This window comes from Marmota marmota, unplaced genomic scaffold (assembly GCF_001458135.2).
Source record: "Marmota marmota marmota unplaced genomic scaffold, marMar, whole genome shotgun sequence".
In the NCBI taxonomy this organism is placed as follows: Eukaryota; Metazoa; Chordata; class Mammalia; order Rodentia; family Sciuridae; genus Marmota; species Marmota marmota.
In genome coordinates, this window is record NW_026000174.1 from 19,897,842 (window position 1) to 19,916,396 (window position 18,555).

Below are 18,555 nucleotides of genomic sequence, written 5' to 3' on the forward strand. Positions count from 1 at the left end.
CCCCCCAATAGAAAAAGGGATATGTAAGTTTGTGCTTTACATTAAACAGGTGGGTAACCATACTTTGTGATTGTTTCCTATGCTGTGGTTTTCCTAATTTACATCATAATCAACCCATATGCCTTTTCTCCTATTTAATCTTTGTTTCATCCCAGTGTCCTCAAAAGGGCTGAGGGGAAATTCCACATTGCTTCTACACAGCTCATGGGGGAACTGTCTTCACCCCTTGTGCTGAGGCTTTTGTTGGTGCCTGTGTTCTCTGTTGCTGTGCTAGGAGTTCACAGGAGATAATCTGTGTCTGATACCACTTAGATTTCTTCACAGTGAGAGCACACTGGCTGTACATGGTAGAATCTCAGTAAGGGCTGTATCAATTGATGAATTTGGAAATCCCACCATTACACAATCTGTTTGTGTCCTCAAATGGTGGCTCATTCCCATAACTGAAAATGGACTTTCAGTTTCTTTTACAATTTTCAACTCACTTCTCAGAAAGGCTTATGTTTAACATGTCTTATGACTTGTTTCCTTGTAAGCAGTTTTCACTAGGTGTACCTGTCTTTTCTTTCTTTCTTTCTTTCTTTCTTTCTTTCTTTCTTTCTTTCTTTCTTTCTTTCTTTCTTTCTTTCTTTCTTTCTTTCTTTCCTCTCTCTCTCTTTCTCTCTCTCTCTCTCTTGCCCCCCCTCTCCCTCTCCCTCTTCCTCTCCCTCCCTTTCTTTCTTTATCTCTTTCTTTCCATGTCAGTTTCCTAATGTAAATCTACTTGAAAAATTCTGACCTTTTTATGATGCTTTGAAGAAAAGGGAATTCACCTAGACCTCCCCAGGGAACATCAGGAGAATCCTATGAACCAGGACTACTGAGGTAGGACTAAGAAGAGGTAAGAGAGTCAGCAGAGGGACAAGGGAACCTGAGAGCATTTGCTCAAATATTTATCTCAGGTGCCTCCCTTCTCTTACCCTATTTCCAGCCCTTGCCTGGCTCTGATTAAAAGCTTTGTGGATTGGGCCATTGTATTCCCATCCATTGGTTAGAGAGGGAAGGGCAGCTAACTTTGCTGGTTCTTTCTTGCCTGGAATTTACCACTAGCCTTTTCCTGAAAGCAGGCTCAAAGGTTGTTAAGAGGTTATTTTATAAGGGCCTCCTGTTAATCACTTGAAATCTGTGAGCAATACTTGACAACAAAGAGAACAAGGGAGAAAAGGAAGAAAAATCACAGAACTCAGGGACAGAGAGGGAAGTTCCTGCCTTCTGTGGGCTTCTCTCCCCACCTCTGAGGGCAGTGCCAGCTGCAGTCAGAAGGCTCTGCTTGCCAGAGGAAGTATAGAGGAAGAATATCCCCCATGTTCTATATGTTTGGAATATTTTCTATTTCAGCTATTCAATCATATGCCCAACCTGCTCACTTTAGGAAACATGAATTTCTTAGTGAATTTTCAAGTGGTGTCATACTAGCAGATGGGGCCCCGCTCACACACTGTGCAAGGCTGAGTGAAAGGTGTTTGTTTCAAAATATTTGAGCTACCTCCAAGTTCCAGAAAACCAATTCAGGCAACTGATATCATTTTGACCTACATAAGGATAAAAATTACTTAGTTATCTCTATACATAGAAAGCTTTTGACAAGATTCAGCACCCATACATGATCAAAAGAAAATAGGAATAGAAGGAACTTACATCAGCATGGTAAAGGCCATCTATGACAAACTAAAGTAATCATGATAGTGAATGTGTAAACCTGAAAGCATTCCTGGAAAAAGAGAAGGATGTCCATTCTCATTATTCCCATTTGATATAGTAGTAGAAATTCTACCCAGACAGATTGGGCAATAGAAGGGAAAAGAAGCAATAAAAATATAAAAGTAAGAAGTGAAATTATCACTGTTTGAAGATCATATGATCCCATGCTTAGAAGACCCCAAAAATTCGCTAGATGAGTACTAGAGCTTCTTTGGCAAAGTAACATGTTATAAAATCTTCATAGAAAAATCAATAGCTCACAAGTACATGAAAAAAATGCTCACCATCTCTAGCAGTCAGAGAAATGCAAATCAAAACCACCCTAAGATACCATCTCACTCCAGTAAGATTGGCAGCCATTATGAAGTCAAACAACAACAAGTGCTGGCGAGGATATGGGGAAAAGGGTACTCTTGTACATTGCTGGTGGGACTGCAAATTGGTGCGGCCAATTTGGAAAGCAGTATGGAGATTCCTGGGAAAGCTGGGAATGGAACCACCATTTGACCCAGCTATTGCCCTTCTCGGACTATTCCCTAAAGACCTTAAAAGAGCGTACTACAGGGATACTGCCACATCGATGTTCATAGCAGCACAATTCACAATAGCTAGACTTTGGAACCAACCCAGATGCCCTTCAATAGATGAATGGATAAAAACAAATGTGGCATTTATACACAATGGAGTATTACTCAGCACTAAAAAATGACAAAATCATGGAATTTGCAGGGAAATGGATGGCACTAGAGCAGATTATGCTAAGTGAAGCTAGCCAATCCCTAAAAAACAAATGCCAAATGTCTTCTTTGATATAATGAGAGCAACTAAGGACAGAGCAGGGAGGAAGAGCATGAGAAGAAGATCACCATTAAACAGGGATGAGATGGGGGAGGGAAATGAGAGAGAAGGGAAATTGCATGTAAACGGAAGGAGACCCTCATTGTTATACAAAATTACATATAAGAGGAAGTGAGGGGAAAAGGGAAAAAACAAGAGAGAGAAATGAATTACAGTAGATGGGGTAGAGAGAGAAGATGGGACAGGAGTTGAGGGGAGGGGGCATAGTAGAGGATAGGAAAGGCAGCAGAATACAACATACACTAATATGGTAGTATGTAAAAAAGTGGATGTGTAACCGATGTGATTCTGCAATCTGTATACGGGATAAAATGGGAGTTCATAACCCTCTTGAATCAAATGTATGAAAAATGATATGTCAAGGGCTGTGTAATGTTTTGAACAACTAAGAATAAAAAAAAATATTTTCACAAACACTCCTGCATTCAGGCATATGGACACAAAATAAAATATATATCATTTTGCATACAGGAGAATGTATAGTATACACACTCCTTTAATCTCCTATCATATAGCTATTATGGATATTTTTATGTCAGCAAATATTGGTGTATTTAAATAATTAATTTGAATACCTACATAAGATTCCTTTGAATGTAATCATTCAGGGTCCTATCCTAGGCCAAGGAAGTTCAAAAATTTTCACTACTATAAACAGTGCTATAATTGTTAGCATCTTTGAATATATATTTTGGAACAGCATGAATTTGACACTGAATCTTACTCAATGTTGGTGACATATCTAGACTATTGCAAGGACATAGAACTTTATAGAATGAACTAGACATAGATGTTTTTCTAAAAAGGTACAAAACCTGATTGAAATAATATAAACGTCGGACAGAATAAAATGTGAGTAGTGACCTTACAATTTAAGTAGCAAATACTGGGAAACAAATGAAGGGGAGAATTTATTGAAGGTCTGGGATGTCTATAGACATGTGTCTAGGAAAATTAACAAAAATATCTCAGCAACCTCTTCTTCACTGATAATATCCAGAGCAACAATTAGTATAAATGCCTATTTCCTTTGTTCCCTGTGTACAGGCCAGGGCCAGATTTTGCTTTCATATATGTCCTGTATGTACTACAAGGCTTTTATTTTAATGAACCTGCAGTAACTTCATACTTCATGGGAAATTTTCCTGTCTAGATAACTTCTTCTAAAAGAAAGAGAAGAGGGCTATGGATGCAAGTTCAAATTCCCTCCAACTTCCCGCACTCAATGAAAAATCAGGGAATAGGGAAAGAAAAGAAAGGAGACAGGAAGAGAAAGGAAAAGATGATAGGCAGTTCTCTGATCCACTCTCTCCTTTCTCAAAACTTATTCAAGGAGATATCTCAACAAATTTGCAGGAGGCTTACACTATACTTCAGATGATGTACATAAATATTTTACTCTCCTTATTACAGACTGTAATCTGATACATCTCACAGGTCCTTTTCCCTTGGTAGCAGAAGGGAAAAAAATAAGTTTCAAGCTTCAAAATTAACCCAACCTGACTATTTAAATAAGAAGTTTTTAGTTTCTATTGGATAACAGTGCTTAATCAAGCAAAGTTCACTTCTTTTCCTGCTTCTTTTCTCAATGTTTCCTGGAAGGCTGTGTCTTATGTAAACATTTTTCTGGCATTGAGAAAGGACCTAGTCTTATGCTGGCTTATTTTATAGCATTGTCATCATCTGGAGCTTGGAACAGAGCTTTTTGTGCACATTCTGCCAGACATCACTGCTGAATTGGCTAGCTGATGTGGCTCTTAACAGACACAATGTCTCTCAGCTTATCACACTGTTCCAAGGATTCTGCTGGCTCCAGAATTCTGGCTTTACTCCTACATTCTCCATCCCTCACATTGGTTCAGCAGTCTGTACCACCTACGTTTGGTTCAAGTCACCCTGCCATGCTAGGCCAGTGGCAGCCAGTTGGATTTCATTTCAACATCCATGCCACTTAAAAATTTAGGAAATTTTTGTAAAGTGAAACCCAGGATCTCCCTCCACCTGACCAGGATGTGCTATATTTCTGTAACTGCAACCTAAAGTTGATACACGGCAAAATCCACTTTAGATGTCAAATGACTAATATTACTTCAATCCTAATATTCTCAATTTCTGTAAAAAATTCTTTCCAGGGGCTGGGGATGTGGCTCAAGTGCTATCGTGCTCGTCTAGCATGCGTGAGGCACTGGGTTCGATTCTCAGCAATACATAAAAATAAAAAAATAAAGATATTGTGCTCACCTAAAAAACTAAAAAACTAAATATTTAAAAACATTTTTTTTTCACCTTTCAGATAAATGAATTCCTCAGATGGACTAAGGAGAAACACTGATCATGCCATCTTTATCTACATCCTTGTCCTCAGTTTGCTTTGTCTGATGAATACAAAGACTGTGCTCTGTCTTCTTCAACTCCAGGCCTCTGAAGTCTGAAGATCAGAGAAAGAGAGAGACTGGAAGGCAACTGCCTTGTGGTGGCAGCTGATACCGTCACTGAATTCTCACAGAGGGACACTGATGTATAACATCACTTCATCAAAATTAGGATTCCGTCATTTGGGGACTGTCACCATTCATTCCATACACATTCATAGAGTAATCATGTGACATACACTTCCACAATTACAATGTGTAGCTCACTGATAGCTTCCTCTTCATGTAGCAACAAACTCACCAACATGGTTTGAAACAACAAATTTATCTTCCAGTTCTGGAGGCTAAAGTCCAAAATTAGGTCTCATGAAACTGAAAACAAGGTATGGCAGGTCTTCATTCCCTCTGGTTTCATTAGGGGAAAATCCATTTTCTTGTCTTTTCCAACTTCTAGAAACTGCCTGCATTCCTAGACTCATGACCTCTGCCATCTGCTGCTTCACTAACTCTGACCCTGCTGTCTCCTTCTCATGAGGACCTGGAATTTACATCGGGCCCCTGGATAACCCAGGAGAATCTTAATTACTTAAAGACATCTGCAAAGACATTTTTACCATAGAACATATTCACAGGTTCTGGGGATTAAGATATAGATATCTTTTGGGGAAACATCTATGTATACTAGCTTCAGAGAAAGAATGACTCTCAGTGAGTCAGAAGGCTACAAAACATGTGGTTAATCCTTTTTTTCTTTTTATTTTAAAAAAGGAAATATAACAGATATATTAAAAACAATACACAGATTGCATGTGAACCGCTCAGTTTAATTTGTCAGGAAGCAAACACACTCCTGTAACCATCATCCAGGTTAAGTTGTAAAATATTATCCACAACCCCACGTTTTTCCCCCATCACATGCCTCTCCATAAGCACTATACCCTCTTTTTCTTCCCCATAGGCAATTTAACACCATAGATTAGATTTTGCTTGGAATGACAAAGTATTTGTGTTTTGTGCCAGATATCCTTCACTAAATATTCTGTTTGTGAGATTTATCCACATTACTACCTGAGAACTCTATTGGTTCATTTTCATTGTTGCACAATATCCCACTATATGATCACATTAGATTTTATATTATTCATTTTACCATTGATGAACACTTTAATTTAAGCTTGGGGAAATATTAAATAACGTTGTAACAAACAATTTTTGCATTGTTTTGCACTTACTTACCATTAGGTATACACTAGGAGTCAAAATGGCTAAGTCATAGCATACACTTATTTTCAAGATCTGTAAAGAATACCAAATGGTTTTTAAATATGTGAACAGTTTTTTGTTATTGTTTTGTTTTAGTTTGGTTTTTAGAGAATGATGTGGGTGTGGTGCTACAGAACATGATTCAGTTTGCTTATGCTGCACACTCACGGCTGTTCTCTCTTGCCCAGGAATAAATCAATCAGGAGGCTGCAGCACAGCGATGGCATTTAAAAATACTGGAAGGACACCCTGCAACCTGAGGTGGCAATTTAGAGAACTAGAATTACCCTCACCACCTGCAATGTGAAATTGCTGGAGAAAAAGTGTGTGCTCACTTCATCAGAGGCACAAAGGAAAAGAATCTCAAAGTGAAAGCATCTGTTTGCACGCCTACCAAGATTAAGAAGGGCTGCAAGAAAAGCCTTGTGGTGTAGGTTCCAAGTCATGGGATCACTTCCACATGAGAATCCTCAAGTGACTCTTTGACTTGCACAGTCCTTCTGAGATTGGTTTAAAAAAAAAAAACGCCATCAGTATTAAGCCAGGAGTGGAGGTTGAAGTCAACACTGTAGATGCCTATGCCAACACTTGTAAAAAATTGATTATCAGTTTTTAAAAATTACAATTTTTTTCAAAGTGTCCATTTATGTCAGCAATGTATGAGAGTTCTAGTATATTTATATTGTAAGCTTTTGGTTTTATTCTTTCAAATTTTTGCCATTCTGATGTGTACATCAGTATTTTAGTATTTAATATTTAATATAGTCTGGATAAGAAATTCCCTTCTTAATAATGAAGTTGTGCATTTTAAATACTCTATTGACTATTTGGATATTCACTTATATAAAATGTCTGTTTATTTTTCATCCATCTTATTTTGGGTTGGTTTTATTGAAGTCCTTTACATATTCTGCTTGAAAGACTGCTCTAAGATTAATGTCTTCATATGTGGTTTCTCTGCCACCAAAATAAGTACACAAAATTGAAACTAAATGTCAATTGATGTATGAAAATTTCATTTGTCACTTAAACTTTTGTTAGTATATGACAGAACAAGAGAAAATATTTTACAATTTTGTGAAAATACATTAAGTACAAAATGTAAATTTTTTTGAAAACTTAATTTTCCTAAGGACATGGATGGGCCATATTTTTAACTAGTTCATTGATCCTTAAATGAAAATAATACCCAATGCTGAAACAAGACTGAGTTCAGTAGAGATTAACAGTAAAAAGAAAACTTACTGAGCCACATGGAAATACAGGGCTTTAAAAGGTACATATTGTTGTTGAAAAGATTATTTTCAGTAGAATTAGCAATATATGAACTTTTTTTCTAACTCTTCTGGTTAACATATGTTGCTATACACCAGTGTTTCTATCTGGAACTTCCACACCAGTCCATTGGCTTCATTACAGCAGCCAAAGCATTAGTAGTAGCTGTAAATAAAATTACTTCAATCACCCATAAAATGCTACCATGGTTTCACATCAAACGTAGCCACATTGTTTACATCTTTAAACTGACTCATACCATCCGATAGTTCATAACAAGCAGCTAAAGTTTACTTCTCACATGCATTAACATCACAGTGAATAACCCATAGGGGATTGGAATAGGAAGAAAGTCAATAGTCCAACATTGGACTACGTTATGACTATGCCATTGAGCAGAATGTGATCAATGATAAATATAATGATACTGTTATGTGGTGGATATATTAATTATGTTTTACTTTTTAAACTTTTTCTTTCTTTTATGAAAGTGTTGTATATTCCTACAGGGTGCCCATGGGAATCTACTGGCCATCTTACATGTGCAACATGAAAGGGTAAGGAAACTTATTTCCATGAGGCCATTTATGAGCAATATAGATGAGAAGTGGTGAATAACTGTTTTTTCCTTTTCTGCCCCCAAATAGATGCTTCTGAGGAATGCTTTATAAGGCTCCTCATGTGGTTTTGAGATGTCATCCCTACAGTGGCCAGTTGACTAATGAATCTTTCTTCATTTCTTGCTTCTCTTATACTTCATTCTTTTTTTCTAGGATTATAAATGAACAACCTACGTATCAGTTTGTGTTTTGTTTTAGCCAGAGTAATTGGGCAAGAAAGGGAACTGAAGGGGAAAAATAGGAAAGGAAGAAGTAAAAATACTACTGTTTGCAAATGATTTGGATCTTCTATAGTTTAGAGACAACTAGATGATTACTAGAGCTAATAAATTCAGCAGTGTTCTAGGGCATAAAATCAGCATATAAAACCTGATTATTTTGCTATACACCAAAAATGAATCTTCTGAGAAAGAAATCAGGAAAACAATCTCATTCATAATAGGCTCCAAATAAGAAAATAGTCTGTGATGAAGCTAATTAAAGAGGTGAAAGACCTCTGCAATCAAAACCATAAAATATTAAAGATAGAAACTGAAGAACACACAAGAAGATCAAAAGACCTCCAATGTTCATGGATATCAGAATTAATAGTGTTACCTTGACCATACAACTAAAAGTTATATACAGATTCAATGAAATTTTTGTCAAAATATCAGTATCATTCTTCATAGCAGTAGCAAAAAAATTAATTTGGAAGAATAAAAGACCCAGAATAGCCAAAGCAATTGAAGCCCCAATGGCAATGCTGGAGACATCACAATATCTGACTTCAAATCATACACAGAACTTGTAACAAAAACTGCAAAGTATCAGTTTATACTTAGACCAATGTTAAGAATTAAAGGCACAGAGAAAAACCTACATAGGTATAGTAGATTCATAAGTCATTTAAAGTTTTGCTAGCATATGAAAAAACACGAGAAAATATTTTCCAATGTTGTAAAAATTATTAAGTACAAAATGTAAACTTTTATTGAAAAATTGATCTCCTAAAGACATGGATAAAGCATTACGCGTATATTGCTATAATATGCTGACTTTAATTCTTTAGAATGGCTACAGAGGAGTAGAAGAGCTGGGTTATATGGTGCTTCCATGTCTAGTCTTTGAGAAACCTCCATAGTGATTGTACTAATTGAAAATCCAACCAACTAAATACCAAAAATAACATTAGAAAAAAATACATCATTTTAAACAAATGGTGACAGGCCAATTATTTACCCCTTGTAGAAGAATGAAACTTGACCCTTTTCTCTCACCTGCCCCTAAATGAACTCAAAATGGATCAAAGACCTAGGAATTAGACCAGAAACTGTGCAAATTCAAAAAGAAAACATGCAAAGTTCAGGCTTTTATGAACAGCATCTACTTTCTCAATAGACTCTGAAAGCTCAGGAAATAATGTCAAGAGATAATAAAATTAAAAACTTCTACACAGCAAAGAAACCAATTAAGAATATGAAGAGAGAGCCTACAGACTAGGATATAATCTTTTCCAACAACTCTTTTGACAGAGGATTAATACCAAGAAAATACAAAGAACTCAAAACTTAACACCAAGAAACACCAACTAATTAATAGGCAAATTACTTCAATAGATACTTCTCATTTGAAAAATTACAAATTGCTAACAAATGTCTGAAAAAAATATTTAGCATCATTAGCAATTAAGAAAATGCATGCAAAACTACACTGAGATTTCATCTCACTCCAGTCAGAATGGCAATCATCAAGAATAAAAACTACAACAAATGCTAGAAAGAATGTGGAGGGAAAGGAACACTTTTAGACTATTAGTGGGAGTGTAAATTAGTACTACCACTATGGAAATCAGGATCGCATTTCCTCAAAAGACTAGTAATAGTAATACCATATGACCCAGCTATACCACTCCTTAATATGTATCCTAATTATTTAAAGTCATCATACTATAGTTATACATGTATACCCATGGTTATAGAAGAAAAATTTATAATAGCCAAAATATGGGAAAAAAAAGTTGGTGTCTGCCAATGGATAAGTGGATAAAGAAATTGTGGTATATATGTACAATGCTGCTTTATTCAACCATAAAGAAAAATTATATTATGTCATTTTCTAAAAAAAGATGGAATTTGAGAATATTGTTTTAAGCCAAATAAGCCAAATGTAGAAAGCCCCCATACCCCATATATATATATATATATATATATATATATATATACACACATAACAGTCACAAAATTTATATCTCTATCCAATTTGTTGTTGAAATTTGAAACTTCTTGAAAGTATTAAGACTAAAATTCATATATAGTTTGTAAGGACAAGAAGAACTGGCTACATTCAAATACATTCCAGGTTTCACCTTTACATACCTGGTACATGCATCTTCACAAAACAATATTAGTCTGAAATAACAGAATATGTGAGAAAGATCACTGTATTCAAAATGAGAGTCATTTGATTGTTTTTAATCACATTTTTATTAGTGCACTGTAGTTATACAAAACATTGCTATTTATTTTGATATAATCATATCAACATGGAATATAATTTGTTCCCGTCTAGTCCCTAATACTTTTCCTTTCCTTCCTCTTCTCCCTCCTCCTGTTCCCTTTCCTTTACTATTCTTTCTTCAATTTTTTCATAGGCTTCTTTTTAAAAATAATTATCGCTTAATAGATATACATAAAGGTGAATTACATGGTGGTGCATTCATGTATGTACATACCACAATTTGGTCAATTTCTTTCTTTTTAATTTATTTATTCAAATTAGGTATACATAAAAGCAGTATGCATTTCAATTTATTGTACACAAATGTAGCACAACTTTTCATGTGTCTGATCATACATGATGTAACATCACACCGTATGTGCAGACATACATGTACCTGGGTTAATGATATTTATCTCATTCCAAAACATCTGTCCTGCCCCCATATCCCCACTCATCCCTCCTTTGACCAAAGTTCCTTCATTCTTCCTATGCCCATTCCCCATTATGGATCAGCATCCACTTATCAGAGAAAACATTCAGCCTTTGGTTTTTTGGGGATTGGCTTACTTCACTTAGCATGGTATTCTGCAACTCCATCCATTTACCTGCAAAATTTTATTCTCTTTTAATACTGAGTAATATTCCTTGCATATGTGTGTATATATGTATATATATCACAGTTTCTTTATCCATTCATTTACTGAAGGGCATATAGTTTGCTCCCACAATTTAGCTATTGTGAATTGAGCTGCTATAAACCTTGATGTGGCTGCATCACTATAGTATGCTGAGTTTAAGTCCTTTGGGTATAGACCAAGGAATGTGGTAGCTGAATCAAATGGTGGTTCCATTCTATACTGGAATACTGGAAGTTTTCTAAGGAATATCCATACTGCTTGAAAGAAACCTATGAAAAAATTGAAGGAAGAATAGTAGAGTAAAGGAAAGGGAACAGGAGGAGGGAGAAGAGGAAGGAAAGGAAAAGTATTAGGGACTAGACGGGAACAAATTATATTCCATTTTGATATGATTATATCAAAATAAATACCAATGTTTTGTATAACTACAGTGCCATAATAAAAAATGTGATTAAAAATAATCAAATGAAACTTCCATACTGGAAGTTTTCTAAGGAATCTCCATACTGCTTTCCAGATTGGTTGCACCAATTTTCAGTCTCACCAGTAATGTATGAGTGTGCTTTTCCCCCCACATCCTTGCCAACATTTATTGCTGTTTGTATTCTTGATAAATGCCATTCTGACTGGTGTGAGATGACATCTTAGAGTAGTTTTGATTTGCATTTCTCTAATTACTAGAGATGTTGAACATTTTTTTCATATATTTCTTGATCAAATGTATATATTCTTCTGCTATTTTCTGTTCAGCTCCTTAGCCCATTTATTGATTGGTTTGTTTGTTTTTTTTGGGGGTAAGTTCTTTGTTTTGTGTGTGGGGGGGTTAAGTTCTTTGTTTTTTGAGTTCTTTGTACATCCTGAAGATTAGTGCTCTATCTGACAAAAATCTGGCAAAAATTTTCTTCTAAAATGTAGGCTCTCTCTTCACCTCATTGTTTATTTTGCTGAAAAGAAGCTTTTTAGTTTGAATCCATCAAATTTATTGATTCTTCATTTTATTTCTTGTGCTTTAGGAGTCTTGTTAAGGAAGTCAGAGCCTAATTCGACGTGATGAAGATTTGGGCCTACTGTTTTCTCTATTAGGCACAGGGTGTCTGACCTAATTCCCAGGTTCTCGATCCACTTTTAGTTTTCTCCATGGTGACAGATAGGGGTTTAGTTTCATTTTGCTATATATGTATTTCCAATTTTCCCAGCACCATTTGTTAAAGAGGATATCTTTTCTTCAATTTATGTTTTTGGTGCCTTTGTCTAGTATGAGATAACTGTATCTATGTGGGTTTGTCTCTGTGTCTTTTATTCTGTACCATTGATCTACTAGTCTATTTTGGTGCCAATACCATGCCTTTGTTGTTACTATAGCTTCATAGTATAGATTAAGATCTGGTATGGTGATGCCTCCTAATTCACTCTTGTTGCTAAGAATTGCTTTGGCTATTCTGGGTCTCTTATTTCTCCAAATGAATTTTATGATTGCTTTTTCTATTTTTATAAAGGGTGACCTTGGGAATTTAATTGGAATTTCATTGAATCTGTATCAGCACATGGGGAAGTGTGGCCATTTTGACAATATTAATTTTTCCTATCCAAGAGCATGGGAGATCTTTCCATCTTCTACGCTCTTCTTCAATTTCCTTCTTTAGTGTTCTGTAGTTTTCATTTTAGAGGTCTTTCACCTCTTTTGTTAAGTTGATTCCCATTTTTTTTGAGGTTATTGGGAATCAGATATTTTTTCTAATTTCTCTTTCAGAGTTAATCACTGATGTGACAAAATGCATTTGATTTATGGATATTGATTTTATATTCTTTCACTTTGGTGAATTCATTTATTAATTTTAGAAGTTTTATGGTGGAGTTTTTTGGATCCTCTAAGTATAGAATCATATCATAATGATACTTTGAGTTGTTTGTTACCTGTTTGTATCCCTTTAATTTCTTTCTTCTTTCTAATTGCTCTGGCTAGTCCCAGAGTTTTAAGGACTATGTCCAATAGAAGTGGTAAAAGAGAGTATCCCTGTCTTGTTCTGGTTTTTAGAGGGAATCCTTCCCATTTTTCTCCATTTAGAATGATGTTGGACTTGGGTTTAGAATAGATAGATATTACAAGGTGTGCTCTGACTATACCTAGTTTTTCTACTGTTTTGAACATGATAGGGTGCTGTGTTTTTTCAAATGCTTTCTCTGCATCAATTGATATAATCATATGATTCTTATCTTTAATTCTATTGATGTGATGAATTACATTTATTGATTTCAGTATGTTGAATCATCCTTACATCCCTGGAATGAACCCTACTTGATCATGGTGCATTATTTTTTAAAATATGTTTTTGTATGCAATTTCTCAGAATTTTATTGAGAATTTGCATCAATGTTCATCAAGGATATTAGTCTGAAATTTTCTTTCATTGATATGTTTCTGTTTTGTTATCAGGATGATACTAGCTTCATAGAATGAGTTTGGCCAAGAAGCATAATAACGATTGTATAATGTCATTAGCCACTGGGAAAATGCAAATTAATACCACACTGAATATTTTACATCCACTAGGATAGGTATAACAACAAAGGAGTAACAAATTCTGGTAAGGGCCTGCAGAAAGTAAAACTGTCATACATTTTTGGAGGGAATATGAAATGGTGCAGCTGTCATATAAAGCAGTCTAACAGTTTCTAAAAAGATTAATAGTGAATTATGATATGGCCTAGGAATTCTAATGAGAGGTGTGTACCCCTCAAATTGAAAATAACTGTTAAAAATACTTATACACAAGTGTCCATAGTGGTACTATTCATAGTAGCGAAATAGATGGATATAGCCCAAATACCCACTAATTAATGTATAAATAAGATGTATTACATTGATATAATGAAACATAATCAACCATAAAAAGATGTTCTGATGTAGCCACTTTGTGGATAAACCTTGAAAACATTATGCTAAATGAGAGGAACCATACAGAAAAAAATGAAATATTTTGTCATTCCCTTTATAAGGAATATTCAAACTACATAAATCCAAAGATTTGAAGGCAGATTGGTGTTTCCCAAGATCTATGGGAGGTGGGAATGGGGAATGATTGCTTAATGAACTTGGATTTGTCTTTTGTGATAATGAAATTAGTTTGAAACTTGATAGAGGTACTTCTTCTGTAACATTGAGAATGTACTAAATGCTAGTGGACTGCAGACCAGGACTTATGGGCTTGGAGTATAGCTCAGTGGTGGAGTACTTACCTAGCATTCATGAGGCTCTGGGTTTGATCCCCAGCAATGGCAAAATTCCAAACCAGGAGTTTTCATTTCCTGAAAGTTAAACATGTACTACACACTATTGATTGGAACTTTCATGGTTTTGGCAAAGACTGAGCATGTTCAAAAAATCAAAGAATGTGCTCTCCAAACTCTTCTGTCTCCAGGCTTCTACTGTTTTTCTCCCTATAAAAGTCCTTTTGAAAGTCCTTTGGAAGAATTCTAGCTGTATTCTGAATAAATTAAGGGAAGTAGTCTACACAATTTCTTTTTCCTGGGAGAAGAACAAGAACCAATAATCCAGGAAGCCATATCCAGCTTGAACTAAATGACATTTGGAACTGTGGGGGAGAAAGCAGTTGTGATAATTGCTCTCTTAATTCTGGAGGTTCTTTCAGATTTTCCCTAAAAATGAATCATTAGCTCTGGAGGAATATTTCTTTCTAGGGATGTGGTTGAGCCCTGCTAAAAACCAACTTTCTTTCTGAGCTGTATAAGAAATGTAAGAAAATATTTAATGGACATGTATTTCATTATCATCATGGCAAAATTCTTCTCAAGTTTTTCTTCACTTTTTTTCTTAGTAAACTGTAAGCATTATGAGGCCTGCTTTTTAATGCTGTGTAATACAATCATCGTGTTTTGTTTTAAAAAAATGTAAGTCTTAAAGAAAAATCTCTAGGTAGAGATTCTTAGAACAATGGAGATTTCCTCTGTCCCTTATATTAACAGAGAAATTTGTCTGACTAGAAAAATGTCAAGAATGGCAACAATGAATATTATTCTTATTTCTATGATCCAATCTATGAATATTTATAAGGATTAAGTTTTTCTGGTCCCTGTTAACATAAATTCTAAGGCAAGAAATCTGGAAATATTGAAAAATGAAATAAGGCAAAAAATTATTTATCTTTGTCTCAAAACCATGACCTCACTGTTGGATTGGCATCAGGACAAGGACTGAGATTTTTTGTAAAAAGTGTGATATGACAATTTTTGCTAAAACCTCAAAAAATATCAAAACATCAGAGTAATCTGGTACCCAAAGAACTCTTTTAAGAGAATAAGAGTTTTGCACTGTGCTATCAATCAAGCCAGAAGTTCTGGAGGAAACTTTAGGACACCATCCTATACAAAAACTAGCATGAGGCCAGTATATAGGAGAGTTTATCTGAAAATCACCTACGGATGTGGCTTTTGTCTCATAGAATGAGGCTCCAATTAAATATATCAGAAGTTCTTGAGAATACTAGTGTAAGGGGACAGATAGATGAGAATGGTGACAAAACCAGCTTAAAAGTATAATTCAATAAAATGGGACCATGTTGCTGACCCCCATACATGCTTTCTTATCCAAAAAGCAATCTTCCTGAAGCTTCACTTGGCCTGAGTAGACAGAATATGTCACATGATCAGCAAACTGAGTTAGGGGACAAAGGTCAGGCAGTCAGTACAGGTAATGAATGATGGGGGTCCAGAGAGGATGAGACTGATTAAAAAACAGAGGACAATGGGTTGTTAACCTCTGCTATCATGCTCCTGGACACTCAGGATTGTTAACCAGAAGCTCCAAATTCCCTGCTCCGAGGCACATATATGGAGAAGAAAGAAGATGTTTTGAGACCCATAAGAGAACAAGATGCACCCCCTCCTACAGAAACCTCACTCTAGGGCCACTTCTCTTAGAAATTTGTCTCTATCACATTCTTAAATAAAACTTGCTTTCTACACTTGCCTTGGCATTTTTTTGGGGGGGGGAAGGGTTTAGTCTTCAACACCAGGGAAAAAGGACCTGTTTCTGATCTCCAAGACACATATCATTCGTACAACAGAGAGCCTACCAGCTTGAACAGAAAGATATACAGTGAGTACAAAATAAAAACAGGCTGCTATGTCCCCTCACCTCCATCACCAAATTCTGCTGTCAGGAAGCAAGTTGATAAAAATGCTCACCTCTGAACATTAACTACTATATAAAAAAAGGAAGGATGACTCAGGGCAGGACCAAGAGCCCAGGGAGCAGAAGCCGAAGCCATTATTTCCCTCAGATCTGGAAACTTAATCAAGGAACCTCAACTGCAGTTTTTAGAACCACCTTGGTCTGTTGTTACATCTCTCTGTCTACCCCATTTCGCAACTTCTTGTCTACCTACTTGTCCCCTTACTGCCAAGAGCCTGTCTTCAGGTTGCTCCAGAGAAAAGTGCACCACCAAGAGCAGCTTCCTTCCCCAATTGTGAGAGGCAGAGGTTTCACAGTTGCAGTCAGTTTGGGTTTCTTTATTAAGAGAAGGAACTGAACTTAACCTCAGAGCAGGACTCCTCCCAGTTCTCCTTCCTGTTGTGGGAGATATTCTTATTTACGTTCATTTCTTTAGTTTCAGACAAAGAGTATGAAATATATGAATGTTCAAGCAATGTGTGATATCTGAATAAGGAACATAGTGTATCTGAACTGTTTTCCTCAGGAATGATGATGGCTATTCCAATTAATTGACATGAGGAACACAGGGGATATAAGGCTGGTGACCTAGTGTCTTACCAGTAAGACTGATCTTCTCTCTTTCAGTGGGAGCATAGGCATTTTTTTTATGAACAAGAGTTTTAGTATTAGTCAAAAGTTTGATCTCAGAATCCAACAGTTACTACAGAGAGAGATTAAAATACTTTAACATCTCACTTTAAATACATTTCTGTGGTATAGTTTAAGTTGGCTATTCAGAGAGACTGCTAACTTGTTAGACAAAGGAAGGCTCTTGTGTTAAAAAAAAATCTATACCAGCCCTAGTAAAGTACACACGCATGCAGGTAGAGGCTTTTCTCTTTGATATTCGCTTCCTAACTAGGAAAGGTCTTTTCAAGACATCGAGATACCTTGCCAAGAGAGAGGTTACCCCAGGTGGCTGCTACCGAGGAAACTTCACCTGCATGAAAAGACAACACTGTGCTCCTGGTCCCTGTCCTTCTCGTGCTTGTCCCACCCTCCCTCCCAGAAACCCAGCACCTATACCCTAGCTTAGCTCTGCACAAAGTTCACCCATCATGCCCTCTTTGAGTCTCATCCTTTGGTATAAATTTCATGTTTAAGTACATTAAAAAATTTGTAGGCATGTTTTCCCTCACAGTATGTATGTTGTGAGTTCATTTTGATGACTAAACTTATTAAAACCTTTGGAGGAAAAAGAGTAAATTTAAAGCTACATTATCCCTACATTATCTGTATATAGGAGAGGCAGAAGAATAATTAGAAGATAATAATGTAGTACAATGATGAGAAGCAGCTAAATGGTAGATTAATTTTTTAGCAACAGTACTATTATTTAACTCAATAATAACCATGAGGACTAAAGGAGATGACATAGGTGACTCTCACCAAATGCTTGGCCTGAAGGAAATGTTCGAATATAATTTTTTTTCTCCCCAGCACATAATTGACTTGAAAGATCAGATGTGTCAGAAAAGGAGGGATTGTGGGGAGTCCCCTCAGCCACAATATTCTGAGAGTTTAATTTGAACCTTTAAGACTTTCCCTGTGATTGCCAGCATCTTAGAATTTTTAGGGATTAGGAAATGTCATTCCCTGAAAATGGATTATTTTGGCATGCTGAGCAATTTGATGTAAATAATCCATTTCAGGGAATGACATTCCCTAAACCCTACCAATAATCCATTTTCAGGGAATGATATTTTCAGGGAATGGCTTATTTTTAATCTGCATTAATACCAGACTGCAAAAGGGAACAATGGCATTTTATCATCACCCTGAATTCCCAGTATCAATCTCAAATAGAGGACTGAGAAATAAAACTACATTTGCATGAACTTTTCTTACCACATTCTGTCCCTTGGGCTCATTCAAAATTCAGAGACTGTCTTAGAGACCACCTTCTCCACTAAGAATAATTTCTAAGTCCTCAAAATTATCTACCTATCTCAACCCTACCCCATAGAAAAGGGATATGTAAGTTTGTGCATAATGTTAAATAGGTAGTTAATCATATTCCTGTGATTGTCCCCCATGCTGTGGTTTTGCCATTTTGCATGAAAATAAATATATAT

The 18,555-nt window shown here is 35.9% G+C and overlaps 1 protein-coding gene across 3 annotated transcripts in view; it reads right to left on the minus strand.

Moving 5' to 3' along the window:
- LOC107135616 (interferon-induced very large GTPase 1-like) overlaps positions 1-18,555 on the minus strand; it is a 161,728-nt gene that overhangs the window by 54,669 nt on the left and 88,504 nt on the right. Inside the window, exon 1 of one of the 3 annotated variants that reach the window (XM_048788269.1) lies at positions 224-655. The exons of 1 other annotated variant lie outside the window; for it this stretch is intronic. The gene's annotated coding sequence lies outside the window, so the exon portion shown is untranslated. Of the gene's footprint in view, positions 1-223; positions 656-18,555 lie in introns of those variants that run through there. One more of the 3 variants, XM_048788263.1, reaches the window with a different exon arrangement.